Here is a 14792-nt window from a genome sequence, read left to right as displayed (position 1 = left end):
TACTACAGAGAGAATTTCAATTTATTAATAAGACCTTGTTGGCATAACGCTAGCCTACCTGTGAGAGTGATGGTGACTTGTGTATTTTATTTTCTCTTTGAGTTTTTGTCTTTAAATAAGCCTGCCAGCCCATAATTTGTTACCAATTTAGTATTTAGAGCAGTGAAAACACAAACTCAAAAACAATTTAGATAGATATTATTATTGGGTTGATAGTAAACAAACTGAGGGTGCAGTTTATGAGGCCAGCAAGAGCAGGAACTGAGCCTCTTTCTGTTGTGTCAGTATGGGCTGTGAAAGTCTGAACCTTTTAAAACTGTCTCAGTACCAGTGACAACAAGACAAACTCTATTGTCTCCTGGACTTGGTGATTAAAATGAATGATTCCTGTTTTGACTAGTAGTCCCGTTTTACTTCCGCTCTATCCACTAACAAGCGCCAATACTTTCATTGTGAGGAGCAGCTCTCAATCAGTGTTTGATGCACACAGATTTACAGTAGCCAAACTTCCCCATGTTTTTATTCTTTTTTGGCTTACGGTCAAGATTATTATGCTATGTCAAATAAGTCACTTACAAAAGGCTTCTGGTGGTGCAGGTTAAACTTGTTAGCAGAATGCTGGAACCATAAGGAGCATGTTTGTATAACATTTTGTGTTTCTGAGGTTACAGCATTATACAACAAAACACATTTTTCACAAGACATCTCAGATCTTCACATTCTTGGTCTACGTTAGCAAGCAACTAAATGTGGTTCTTACCATGCAAGTACATGGATTCAGGTAGGGTTATGGTTTGATTATTAGGGCCAGAGCACCGACAGCGGCGAAGGCACTATTGAAACTGAAGGAATTATTATTCTTTTTCCCGGCAAATGAATTGCCTTGCTGAGGGGCTCTTAACATATCCAAAAACTCACCAAAATTGGCGGTCACATCAAGCCTGGTGAAAATTTACGTATTTTAAGGGTTTTGGGAATAGGCGCACAAAAATGGCTCGCAAGTGCCCCCTACAAAGTTAAGAAAATTGCAGTACGTTTAACGTAGACTAACGTAATTTGGTACACATATGAAGCCTGTCAAGACGTACGCAAAAACGTCATTGGAGCCATACCCTAAACCCAACAGGAAGTCCGCCATTTTGAATTGAAAGTTCGAAATTAGTGCGATTTTGGCCATTTCCACGTCGTACTTTAACAAACTCCTCCTTGAGATTTCATCCGATCAACTTCAAATTTGGTCTGTGGTTTCTTAAGACGTTAAAGATGAAGAGTTATTAAAAGAAAAACTTTTAGTCACAGGGCATGGCCGTGGCGGGGCGGCCATTTTGTGCGTTTCGCCATCAAAACGGGAAGTGGGTGTAACTTGAGTGTACATTGCCCAATTGGCTCGAAACTTTTCATGATTCATAAGACGCTAACTCTGAGGACATTTACCAGACAAAATTGACTTGAAGTCATAGCGCCCCCTAGTGGAAACAGGAAGTAGACCTAAAAGTCAAGGTGCTATACTTTAACGAACTCCTCCTAGAGATTTCATCCGATGGACTAAGAATTTGGTCTGTACCATCTCAACACCTTAAAGATGAAAAGTTATTAAAAGAAAAGCTTTTCGTAAAATGGTGTGGGCGTGGCGTGGCCATTTTAAGTGTTTAGCGATGAACAAAGAAGTTGTTGTAACTTGAGTGTAGGGACTTCGTAAGACATCGTAAAACACTGAAAGCTAATATTTTGTCACTAGCAACCTACATCTGTCCTCTGTCAAATACAGTTGCAATTTCAGCTCTGAACGAAACCGTTCGGGAGTTATTTAAGCAGAAGTCAGACGTGCGTTTCGTTTCATTCGTCCCTCCTGGCCTGGACGAATGAAACAGGCATGGGGGACGAAAGAAATATACAGTTTAAGCTATGTACACTTCCCACAACTTCAATTATTTGGCAACATATCATGAATGGTACTTCAGATAGGTGTTATTTCAGATAGATTGCTGCAGGGCTATACGTCTTGGTGAATGTCTGTTGCCGTCATAGTGAAGCGCGTATCTCGCGGTTATGAAAATACCATGGCACTATGCCATTTATATAGCTATAATAATACATATTTCCAATTATGTAATGTTTCTGTAGTACAAAAATGTTATTTCACTCTGTTCTTTTGTGGGTAAGGCCACCGCACATCCAAATAAGTGGCTTTCATGACCCACAGTCCGTCAGTCTCCATAGGATAACATGGCAAAACTCGACCCCCTACCTGATAGCCCCAAATATATATCTTTCTAAAACCACTTTTCCATGTCTCACCTGCATAAAATATAGTATAAACACAGATATTTGTGCAATTACTTAGAATACAAGGGGGTTTACTGCCTGGTCGGGACAAATGAAACAGCTGTTTCATTCGTCCTGACAGCAACAATTGACATTTAAACCTATTTTGCTCCTAAACTAAAAAACTCTGACATTCCACACTGTAGGACATTTTAAAACACTAATTAATCTGTCGTATGACCATGACAACGGTACATGAAACAATAAATACAACCTGTCATTAAAAAAAAAATTACCCCATCAAACATTTTACTTGCCACACTCAAATTAGGTTTGCGGGTCTAACTTTGTAGCATCATGACGCCAACTTTTCTGGGTCTGGTAGATCTTGCGTACTGTAAGCGCTGACAAAATTTGACATTTGCAACGTGTATGGTTTTCAGGATAACTGCAATGTTTCATTCGTCCTCCGTTTCAATCGTCCCGGTTGTACCCTACGTTGTCGTATTTGCCCGAAATCTCTCACGATTGACAAGGGTCCAGGCCTGAGGACATCTACAGGCCAAAATTGATATTTGGTCATAGCACCCCCCGCTGGCAACAGGAAATGCGCCTTATATAACAAACATCATCCGATTTACATGAAACTTATAATGTGTGGTCTACATGTGATACTGACCCGCCCCCTATACTTTAACCACGCCCAGTTACACAGGCCACGCCCCCTTTCATAACATTTGAACCGTTTAAAGTAGAGTCTTGTGTGAGGTGTCATTGTACTCAGCAGAGTTGAGCTCAGAATTGGTGATGGTTTGGCCCGCCCCCTAAGCCTTAGCCACGCCCCTTTTATAACTAATGATCCGTTTGATGTAGACTATTGTGAGGTGTCATTGAACTCAACAAAGAGTTCCTTTTTAATTGGTGATGGTTTGCCCCGCCCCATATGCTTAAGCCATGCCCCTTTCATAACTGGTGACCCATTTAAGGTAAAGTCTTATGTGAGGTATCAATGAACTCAGCAGAGACTTCCTTTTTTATTGGTAAAGGTTTGCCCCGACCCCTATGCTTTGGCCACGCCCCCTTTCACAGCTAATGAACTGTAGGACGTAGAGTCTTTTGTGAGGTATCATTGAACTCAGCAGAGAGTTCCCTTTTCATTGGTGACGATTTGCGGTGTCTGAGTGCCGCGCAAATGCACGGTCACAAGGAGCGGCATCCGCCAGTAACCCCGACGCGCACAGAGGCGCGAGGGCCTGTCCAACGCTGCTTGCAGCTTTAATTTCGAAATGAATTTATTAAGACATATTTTTGTTTTCTTTCTTTCTCTGTCTGTGCCAATAGTCTGAATCCATCCATGTCATGTGTTGCAATTAGATACATAATACCCTGTGGGAAGGGCGAAAGAGACGGAGTAGCCACTGTGTTGCATTATCCTGTTGAGCTAATGGTCAGTAAAGAATGGAATAGAGCAAAAATATAACTGCAGGTCTCAGGTCCGGTTTGGGTCTGAATTGTTTGCAGTATGTGGTTAGGTCTGGTCTTAAAGGGATGGTACGGGCTGAGTTCAGGTCTCAGTTTTAGGCCTGCACAGAACACTTTTAGCCCCACACAAAACCCTTAAGCTTTTGTAAGCACTTTCCAGCTTCTACAGAGCATCACTTGTAAGAATTACAGCTGCATTCAAAATAAATCTGGAGTCACTATCCTGAAGTTGTAGAATTCAAGTCAAGGTTCTAGGGCCCTATGCAATCCGTTTTTTTTTTTTTCAAATTCCGTGTTTTCGGATTTATTTTTAGCCCTTTCTGATTTTTTTGGGGATTTGCTTGTTTTCTTTTTACTCCTAAGCAGTATTTACCTTTTTAAAAACTCAGTGACACAAACTCACAATTCAGCTTTTTTTATTTAAACTGTTAATATATTCAGCAAAGCACATAAAAAAATTACCTAAATTAAAGCCAATTTGATGCTCACCTATAACAATGTTGAGGACACTGCGATCTCGGTTGTCAGAGGTTTCGTCGACAACAACGAAGATTTTCTTTCCACGGATCTCTTGCAGCACTTTTTGCATGTGCTGGTCAAAGACCACAGTAGGTGGGTCTGCCTGAGGCTGCTGGCGTTTTCTGGGAGTGCGCCTCCCTGCTTGCAATGTTTAACAAGAAACGGACGTATCCTCTTCATTTTCTCAAGCAGTATGTCAGCTTCAGCACACATTGCAACAAAATCTTCCACAAACTCACGCCTTGCATCTATTGATTTTGTCGTTGCCTTGGGCAAATCTGAACTTTTGATTTCAAATGGTCGTTACATGTGTCTTTGCGGGTCCAGTCAACAGTATGTTGACAAAACATACAAAACAGTTGTTGTCCAGACTCATAGTAGTCGTTGGGGTATTGTTCAGCCCGGTATTTAGCAGTCAATTGAGAATTTTAATTAATTTTTTCGCCACCGTTGCCACGTTTCAACATTTTTGTTCATCACGCAACAAACTCACAACGTGAACGTGAGGACGTATGGTTACTAGGCAACATGTTTAACAATGCCATTTGGCCTCGGTTTAGGTAGAGACCTTTCTACGCTTGTTTTAAACTGAAAAATGAGAAGGAAGTAAAAAAAAAAAAAATAGTTTATTTAATGTCAACAAAATATATGCAAATTCTGTGTGATTCCGTGTGTATAAGAGAATTCCGTTTTCATGTGTAGATTCTGTGATTCCGTCTGCATTTTCCGCATCACGGAAATCATAGGGCCCTAGTTTACTCCAGAAACTAGCAAGTTTATATTGTTATGTATTCCACCTATGAGTCCACATATCACCTCTATGTGTCTATCTTTAAAACCATAGTTTGCTTCCACAGTGAAAACAACTGTGTGACTACAGGCACAATTAATTACACTGAATCTCTTCAGTGAACATTTAGACCAGTGCCCTGTCTACATTTCCAACTTAACTGTAGAAACTTCAGCACTGATTTACTAAACGTTCAATAAAGAGGCCTCTCCATCATTGCCATAACTCCCATGACTTGTTGAAGGGAGCTGATCTCAATTACAGGGAAGGTGGTAGAACATAGCACTTCCTTTATAGCTCTGAAATCATTTCACAGGCTCTGGTAGCGCTGGCATAATTTTAAAAAGCTTGGTCCTGAGGTAGCCCATTAAAAATACTCATAAACATTAATTTTGCCAGTGGGATGTGAGATTGTGTTACCCTCTTGGCAGAAATGTGTATGAAATGTGGTTTTGCATTGGCTAAAATACTTCCCAGCCCACGCTGCCTTTGAAAAGTGTATAATCTAGACTGTGACTGTTTGTCAACTCGGTCAGAAGAAATTGGACGCAACCCACTCACCATGTGCCTTTTCATGATGGTGATGGCGGTCGTGTCAACATAAAACCCATGCGAATCTGAGGGAGGTTACCAAGCCAGAGAAATGTGCTGACTGATTAGTGCAGCACATTTCATATATACTAAAGCCAAAACATAAATAAAACTTGAGTGATGAGGGGCGGAAAGTTACTGCGACGTCTCCAGTACGATGACCTGTTTGAATATGGTTTTCAACCATTATTGTTTTAGGGTATGAACTTTCTTACAGTGAAAATGTATAATGAATCCTTCTCTCCCTCACGTTAATCTAATATCTAATATTTAAAGCAAACACTGCAACGTGGCTGTACAATTTCTTTTAAGTCAACTTGCAGAGATAACAACTCTTATATACACATATACACTCTGCTCAATTACTGGGATTTTCACGCACAACCATTTCTAGGGTTTACAAAGAATGGTCTGAAAAAGGAAAAACATCCAGTATGCGGCAGTCCTGTGGGCGAAAATGCCTTGTTGATGCTAGAGGTCAGAGGAGAATGGGCCGACTGAGTCAAGCTGATAGAAGATCAACTTTAACGCAAATAACCACTCATTACAACCGAGGTATGCAGCAAAGCATTTGTGAAGCCACAACACACACAGAATTTGGCGTAAACAGAATGAGAACATGGATCCGTCATGCCTTGTTACCACTGGGCAGGCTGCGGGTGGTGTAATGGTGTGGGGGATGCTATCCTATCAATATGGGCCAACATTTCTAAAGAATGCTTCCAGCACCTTGTTGAATCAATGCCACAAAGAATTAAGGCAGTTCTAAAGGCGAAAGGGGGTCAAAGACGGTATTAGTATGGTGTTCCTAATAATCCTTAAGGTGTGTATATGTATTTGACTGTCTGAACAACATTACTTTATCTGCCAGTAGCAACTGCTTTCACAACGCCCGGTCGACTGAAAGTGGCATCGACAGATTGGATACGTCACTTTCTACTATTTGGTTATGGCAAAACAAAATATTCCCCGCTCCCATGAAGAAATTTGCAAGTTTGGCGGAATCCACATTTTTTGCAGCTCAGATTTTACAATAAATGTCATGAATTGCTTTTCTCAAACCACGGCACTTCTCCTCCACTAAAGGTTTCAAAGTTTGTCACAACAGTATAGGCTGAAACAAATGACATACAGATGGACAAAAATGATTGTCAATACGTTTTATTTTTAAAGACAAAGATGAGACAAATGGATTTAGAACAACACTACATAGGGGTCAGGTATACTAGCTATTGCAACATATTATTTGGGTTTATGGGTATTGCAGCCCTAATTTTGACAACCAGCAGCACCAGCAATATCTGTTAGCACAGATATTGTGTTAGCAGCTCTAATAGCACCAATGTATCATGATACATTTGACAGACATTTTTAGACTGAAATGTTATGTTTTCAACATTTCACCGCAATGTTAAAATACACTTCGTAATTTGAATTTCAGGTGCTGTGATCATGTGGAGAGCAGGTCAGAATGATGTGAGGAGTCGGATATATGAGCTGTTCTGTGGTAAAAGGGGCTCTGCTTTCTGGCACACACTAGGCACACCCTATTGATGCTCAGCCAGCAGCCTGACCTACACCGGGTCAAATTTATAGGTAGATATTTAGCTTGTCTCTGCCACTCTGTAGGGCAGAAAGAATAACATCATGCCTCGAGCCTGGTGATGTTTCCAGTCTGGCTGCACATCACAGACCTGCTGAGAGTAAACTGGGAATGTCAAAAACACTCTGTCACTCTCCTCTTCAAAGTTAGCGTGTGGTCTGTAGCCTCGTTTTATCATTAGGTTTGTGAACAGTTTGGTTTTAAGACCTGAGTTTTGAACTTGGTTGCCAGGCGACATCTTGCTCATCCATCTGATCATTAAACCACCAAAATTATTTCGATATACAGTACGTTTGTAGCCTGGGAAAACCCTGACGAACTTCCGGCAAATTTGAGATTTGCTCTGCAAATCCATCTGGCCAAGAGCCCATTCAAGCCCATTTCCAATTTTTCCAAATCGAGGCACCAATCACAACCGTTGAGGCGGGCGTTACACGATCACGATAGCACAGTGACGTTGAAGCAGATTTTGTACATCTGATTGGTTTTAGGTCTATCCAATTGCGCCCAGAGGCATTTGAGCGGCGTCCGTTGGTGACACCCCTTTGGAAATGGGCTGTGAATATGAACCTTCCCCAGACCCACTCTCAGTTACAACCAGTGTTGGGTGTAACGCGTTATAAAGTAATGCAACTACTTTTTCGGATAAAAAGTAGTGTAACGCGCTACTACTGAAAATTTGGTAACGAAACGTAGTTCCTTTTTCAATTCGGCACAACGTTACTTTTTCCAGGGACAGATTTGACGGCGACACTGCCTTCTCAGCTGCGCACTCACAAGCTCCACACGGGACGTGACAGAGGCTGGTAGTAGAGCAATCATGGCAAGCGAGAAGCTTTGTGGCTTTTTGCTGGACGGCGCTCTGAGCCAGGCAGACACAAGCTGACAACCTCACAGATGGATGCGGTGGAGATGGCCTCATACATACACGCAGCGGACCACTGTGGACTTGTGTCGGTTGCACGGACATTCAAGGATTTCCAGAAAAGAGGCTGCATGTCTCTACGACAATGCACGGACCCCGGTACAAGTCGATACAGACCATAGACTGTATACAGTCTATGATACAGACATTACATAGCATACACTAACACCGTGTAACGCCGATGACCTGCTGATGTGCATTCAACCCGCGCTGGACTCGTTCATAATCAATCAGCCTTCACTGAGTAGAGAATCCAGTCTGCAGTGTAGTTCAGACACTTCACTGATAAACCAGAGACTGGCTTTATGGTCAAAGATAATGTATATAATTAACTTCAGTCTCTGCCAGAGACGCCTGCTTTTAAAAGTAACGTAAAAGTAACGAGTAAAGTAAAAAGTTACTTTCCATAGGGGGTAACTAAGTAAAGTAACGGATTACTTTTTTAAGAAGTAACGAGTAACGAGCAAACGCTACTTTTTAAAAGTAACTTTCCCCAACACTGGTTACAACTGAGAGTGGGTCTGGTGTCAACCAGGCTAGTACGTTTGCAGAATCTACCTTAAATAACCTTTTCATAATTATTAATCCGTGACTTAGTGTTATAGTGCTTAACTCTATCTATATATATCTATATATATAAATAAATAAAAAACTTCTGGGTTATTTACCTTGATCTTTCTTTGTCAGTCTTTGGCAACCTGTAATGCTGATGATAATATAACAGGAAACAGTCACAATGTGTCATTGTCAGAATGAGGAAGTAAAGATGCTGTGGTATCAATAGTTTTCTGCAGAAATTTAGTTACTAGTCGTCAGTTAAATGACCTTAAGAATGATCCTGTCTGTATCCCAGACACAGTATTTAAACCAACATTTTAAAACATTGACACATCATTACTAACTTCTCAGCATGTTATATATCACACCTCTCCTTCTCCAGCAGACTTTTTTTATTTTATTTAGTATGAATTAACATATAGTGTAAAAATGGGGAAGTACCATTTTTATTTTTCTGTTACATCAACCTTGGAACATGCTGCCTTCCAGCTGCTCCAGCAGCTCAACCCCAGAAGTAGTTTCACTTCTCTCTGGCTCAAGTTTTTCGTTTTTAAGTTGCAAAATACCTAGTGAGCTCGTTGGTAGACTCACTCGCTCCTAAACCACATGTTACTCTTACTGCAGGACCTCAAATCACTAACACGAGGAGATCCGGCTTACTCACTTGCAAAGAACTTTAGTGTTACTGTACTTTAACTGAACCACTGTTTATTCTGTGTTCCACCACATAATTACAATTACCTGTAATACCTAAAGTGGAAATTTTGCTAAGCACTTACTGGTACTGCTGTTATATTTTTCCACTGCACTTTTCCAGAGTGAACTGTGTCCGGACTTTTAACCCCACCTAATCCTAACTCAACACTTTTGCCTTAAATGCCTTGTCACACCAAAGCAGCTGTCGGCCGCCGGTCCAAGTTGGGCGGACGGTGAGCAACCATGGCCCTAGTTTGTGCGGTGTGTCCCTCACTGTCGCCACACATCAGCCTTTTTAAATTGGTGTCGGCTGCGGTTGGCTGTTCAGCTTGAAAACGGTAATGAGGAAAGCAAACCAACAACTGTGAGAGCACACACAAGGCTCCTTTCATTTTTCATCTCATCTGATCAATCCAATACACATAAGAGCTGTCCAAACTGGCCAAAAATGACGTTTGAATGTTTCTTCTAAAAAACACAAAGGTTTGAATGATTGGAATAACTATTTTTGCACATTATGTCCATAAGATGGCAAACGTACGAGATATACATAACTACTTGTGTAGGTATATTTATTTTAAAAGATGTCTACATACCTACACATTACAACATAAACTAACTTTAATAAACCAAAATCCTATAACAAGGTTATTATAGTTTTGCATTTTTCATACGGTTTTATTTTTATTTCGTTTTGACTTTTTGTTTTCAAATTAAGTTTGCTAGTTTTTGTTTTTTTTAAATGCTTAGTTTTAGATTAGTTTTTATTAGTTGTAGTGTTTGTTTTAGTCTTTTTTTGTAATATGGGTTATTTGTCAGGGGCAAAATTCAAAAAGGCCAGAAAAAAGTATTGTGTAATAATAACTCAACAAAAACATACAATTTTAGAAATATGTATTCATCAATAACACCAGTAGGCTACATAAAATGTACATATGAGCACAAATATGTAAACAGTCAAAACCACACAAGTGTGTGTGTGTGTGTGTGTGTGTGTGTGTGTGTGTGTGTGTGTTTTGTCTGTTGTGTTCAGACTTAAAAAATAAAAAAAAGTGTTTATATCTTATTACTTGTATTTTTGGATGAAAACATAACCATATCAAGTAAAATTTGATGTAAACTGTATTGAACTATACAGTACCTTATATGCATTCTGTCAAGTCAAATATCCTATATGGTTTTAATAGAAAAATGTATTTGACGCATCGTGATGCATCGAGATATCGAATCGCTGACATGATAATCGAATCGGGAGATCAGTGAAGATTCACACCTATTAACAACATATTGTAACAATAACATATCTTCAGTCAATTGGAAATTTGACAATTTGTCAAAGTAAAAAAAAAAAAGTTTGCAGACAATGCCGAGGGCAGACGCTTCGCAGCAGTCTTAGCAGCTGAGCAGACAGAGAGCAGAGAGGGCGACTCGGCAGTCTGCTAACTTGTTCCATCCATCTTCGTCTGCTTATCCGGTATCGGGTCGCAGGGGTAGCAGCTCCAGCAGGGGACCCCAAACTTCCCTTTCCCGAGCCACATTAACCAGCTCCGACTGGAGGATCCCGAGGCGTTCCCAGGCCAGGTTGGAGATATAATCCCTCCACCTAGTCCTGGGTCTTCCCCGAGGCCTCCTACCAGCTGGACGTGCCTGGAACACCTCCCTAGGGAGGCGCCCAGGGGGCATCCTTACCAGATGCCCGAACCACCTCAACTGGCTCCTTTCGATGCGAAGGAGCAGCGGCTCTACTCCGAGCTTCTCACAGATGACTGTGCTTCCCACCCTATCTCTAAGGGAGACGCCAGCCACCCTCCTGAGGAAACCCATTTCGGCCGCTTGTACCCTGGATCTTGTTCTTTCGGTCATGACCCAGCATTCATGACCATAGGTGAGGGTAGGAACGAAAACTGACCGGTAGATTGAGAGCTTTGCCTTCTGGCTCAGCTCTCTTTTCGTCACAACGGTGCGATAAATTGAATGTAATACCGCACCCGCTGCGCTGATTCTCCGACCAATCTCCCGCTCCATTGTCCTCTCACTCGCGAACAAGACCCCAAGGTACTTGAACTCCTTCACTTGGGGTAAGGACTCATTCCCTACCTGGAGAAGGCACTCCATCGGTTTCCTGCTGAGAACCATGGCCTCCGATTTAGAGGTGCTGATCCTCATCCCAGCCGCTTCACACTTGGTTGCGAACCGATCCAGTGAGTGCTGAAGGTCACAGGCCGATGATGCCGTCAGGACCACATCATCTGCAAAAAGCAGTGATGAGATCCCCAGCCCACCAAACTGCAACCCCTCCCCACCCCGACTACGCCTCGATATCCTGTCCATAAATATTACAAACAGGATTGGTGACAAAGCGCAGCCCTGGCGGAGGCCAACTCTTACCTGAAACGTGTCCAACTTACTGCAGAGAACCCGGACACAGCTCTCGCTTTGGTCGTACAGAGATTGGATGGCCCTGAGAAGGGACCCCCTCACCCCATACTCCCGCAGCACCTCCCACAGTATCTCCCGGGGGACCCGGTCATACGCCTTCTCCAGATCCACAAAGCACATGTAGACCGGTTGGGCATACTCCCAGGCTCCCTCGAGGATCCTTGCGAGAGTAAAGATCTGGTCCGTTGTTCCACGACCAGGACGGAATCCGCATTGTTCCTCTTCAACCTGAGGTTCGACTATTGGCCGAACCCTCCTTTCCAGTACCTTGGAGTAGACTTTACCGGGGAGGCTGAGAAGTGTGATACCCCTGTAATTGGCACACACCCTCTGGTCCCCCTTTTTGAACTGGGGAACCACCACCCCGGTCTGCCACTCCTTAGGCACCGTCCCAGACTTCCACGCAATGTTGAAGAGGCGTGTCAACCAAGACAACCCCTCCACACCCAGAGCTTTAAGCATTTCTGGACGGATCTCATCAATCCCTGGGGCTTTGCCATTGTGGAGTTGTTTAACTACCTCAGCGACTTCTACCAGGGAAATTGACGACAATCCTCCATCATCCTCTAGCTCTGCCTCTACCATAGAGGGCGTATTAGCTGGATTTAGGAGTTCCTCAAAGTGCTCCTTCCACCGCCCTATTATCCTCAGTCCTCAGGTCAACAGCGTCCCATCCTTACTGTACACAGCTTGGATGGTTCCCCGCTTCCCCCTCCTGAGGTGGCGAACGGTTTTCCAGAAGCGCCTTGGTGCCGACCGAAAGTCCTTCTCCATGTCTTCTCCAAACTTCTCCCACACCCGCTGCTTTGCCTCTTTCACGGCAGAGGCTGGGGCCCTTCGGTACCTTGCAACTGCCTCCGGAGTCCTCCGGGATAACCTATCCCGGAAAGACTCCTCCTTCAGTCGGACGGCTTCCCTGACCACCGGTGTCCACCACGGTGTTCGTGGGTTACCGCCCCTTGAGGCACCTAAGACCCTAAGACCACAGCTCCCCGCCGCAGCTTCAGCAATGGAAAATTTGAACATTGTCCACTCAGGTTCAATGCCCCCATCCTCCACAGGTTGAAAGTCTGTCAGACAGGGGCCTCTTCCAGACGTTCCCAATTTACCCGCACTACCCGTTTGGGCTTACCAGGTCTGTCCAGAGTTTTCCCCCACCCCCTGACCCAACTCACCACCAGATGGTGATCAGTTGACAGCTCCGCCCCTCTCTTCACCCGAGTGTCCAAAACATACAGCCTCAGATCAGATGAAACGATTATAAAATCCATCATTGATCTTTGGCCTAGGGTGCTCTGGTACCAAGTAGGGCTGTCCTTGACTAAAGAAATTCTTAGTCGACTAACACTTATATGATTTTTGTCGATTAATCGATTAGTTGATGTAATCGACAGAGCTGTGCTCTTTGAGAGGTGGTTAAGACTTGAAAAGCACAATATAAATGTAGTTAATGAGCCATCTGTAAAACTGAGTTTCTCCACAATTAATCCTGCAAAAGTACCACTTTAAATCTTGTGCTTACCAGAAATGTGCTCATAAGTTTCTTGGAAATTAGTAATTAAGCATGAATAACCATAAAAAATGACTCAACTAAAGAAATCTTAGTAGACCAAGACCAAAACGACCGATTAGTCAACTAATCAACTAAAAGGTGGCAGCCCTAGTACCAAGTACACTTATGAGCATCCCTATGTTCGAACATGGTGTTTGTTATAGACAATCCATGACTAGCACAGAAGTCCAACAACAAACAACCACTCTGGTAGGAACGGCCTCTCTGATCTAAACCAATCACGCCTCTCCATGTATCTCCATCATTGCCCACGTGCACGTTGAAGTCCCCCAGCAGAACTATGGAGTCCCCCACTGGAGCCCCATACAGGACTCCATTCAAAGTCTCCAAGAAGGCCAAATACTCCGAGCTCTTGTTTGGTGCATACGCACAAACAACAGTCAGAGTTTCCCCCCCCCACAACCTGCAGGCGTAGGGAGGCGACCCTCTCGTCCACCGGGGTAAACTCCAACGTAGCGGCGCTCAGCTGGGGGCTTGTGAGTTAACTGCTAACTTGTTGCTCTCTCTAATATAACCAGGCTGAAATTCAACCATGCGGGTTTGTGTATGTTATGTGCAATGGTAAAAACACATAATATGGTACACGCACATAGCAGAGCTTGCAAACTGTGGCTTTCTTGTCAACAACGCGAACGTTGTCAACATAACTCACTGGAAATCCAAAATACTTCCACACCGGCGACTTCAGTGAAAGAGGAGGACGTTCAAGTTCTGTCGATGGGTCTCCTGCATCTGCAGTTGCCATGCTATATTTTGACTGAAACTTTGGTAGCAAGCTAACGTTAGCTAACGAGCCAGCAGTGGGCTCGGCCCTTCCGCTTCCACCGTAGGGAGAATTCTTTTCAGAGAGAACAGATGAAAGCCTGGGAGATGGACAGTCTGGTTAGCCATCTCCCGGTGTCTGCTGTCTCTGCGGTGTGTTCTTGTGCTAATTTTTGGCCAAGACAAAAGGTTATGGGAGGCCTCACAGTGGGCCTTCATCGCCACTAGTTCCAGGCCATCGGCTTGGTGTGTCAGAGCCTTAAGACGAGATTAGACCAGACTTAATACAAACTTCAAGCATACCCCTGCCTTTAAACCTCCATTGCGTTGACACAAGGGTGCAGAAGCAGCGGACTCCGGCAAAGAAATAAAGGGTTGTCTGTAACACCACAGTTATTACAATGTAGCATTAAACAATTGTTGCCATAGTTTTAAAATCCTTCCTTGCAATGTTTATAAACTGCTGTGCAGTGTTTTGGTGTCTGATAAGACTTCAAACTCATGTATCTGCCCCCTGAACTGGGCTTCCTGGATTGTATTTTAATTGCGCTGTTTTCAGTTTAAATTTGGTAATCTTAATTTCTTTACA

The 14792-nt window shown here is 43.1% G+C and overlaps 1 long non-coding RNA gene across 2 annotated transcripts in view; it reads left to right on the top strand.

Moving 5' to 3' along the window:
- LOC116066476 overlaps positions 1 to 14792 on the top strand; it is a 28355-nt gene that overhangs the window by 823 nt on the left and 12740 nt on the right. The window lies entirely within an intron of this gene.

This window comes from Sander lucioperca, chromosome 19 (genome assembly GCF_008315115.2).
Source record: "Sander lucioperca isolate FBNREF2018 chromosome 19, SLUC_FBN_1.2, whole genome shotgun sequence".
Taxonomy (NCBI): Eukaryota; Metazoa; Chordata; class Actinopteri; order Perciformes; family Percidae; genus Sander; species Sander lucioperca.
Note: the sequence above shows the minus strand (reverse complement) of the source record. Positions and strands in the feature narration are given on the sequence as shown.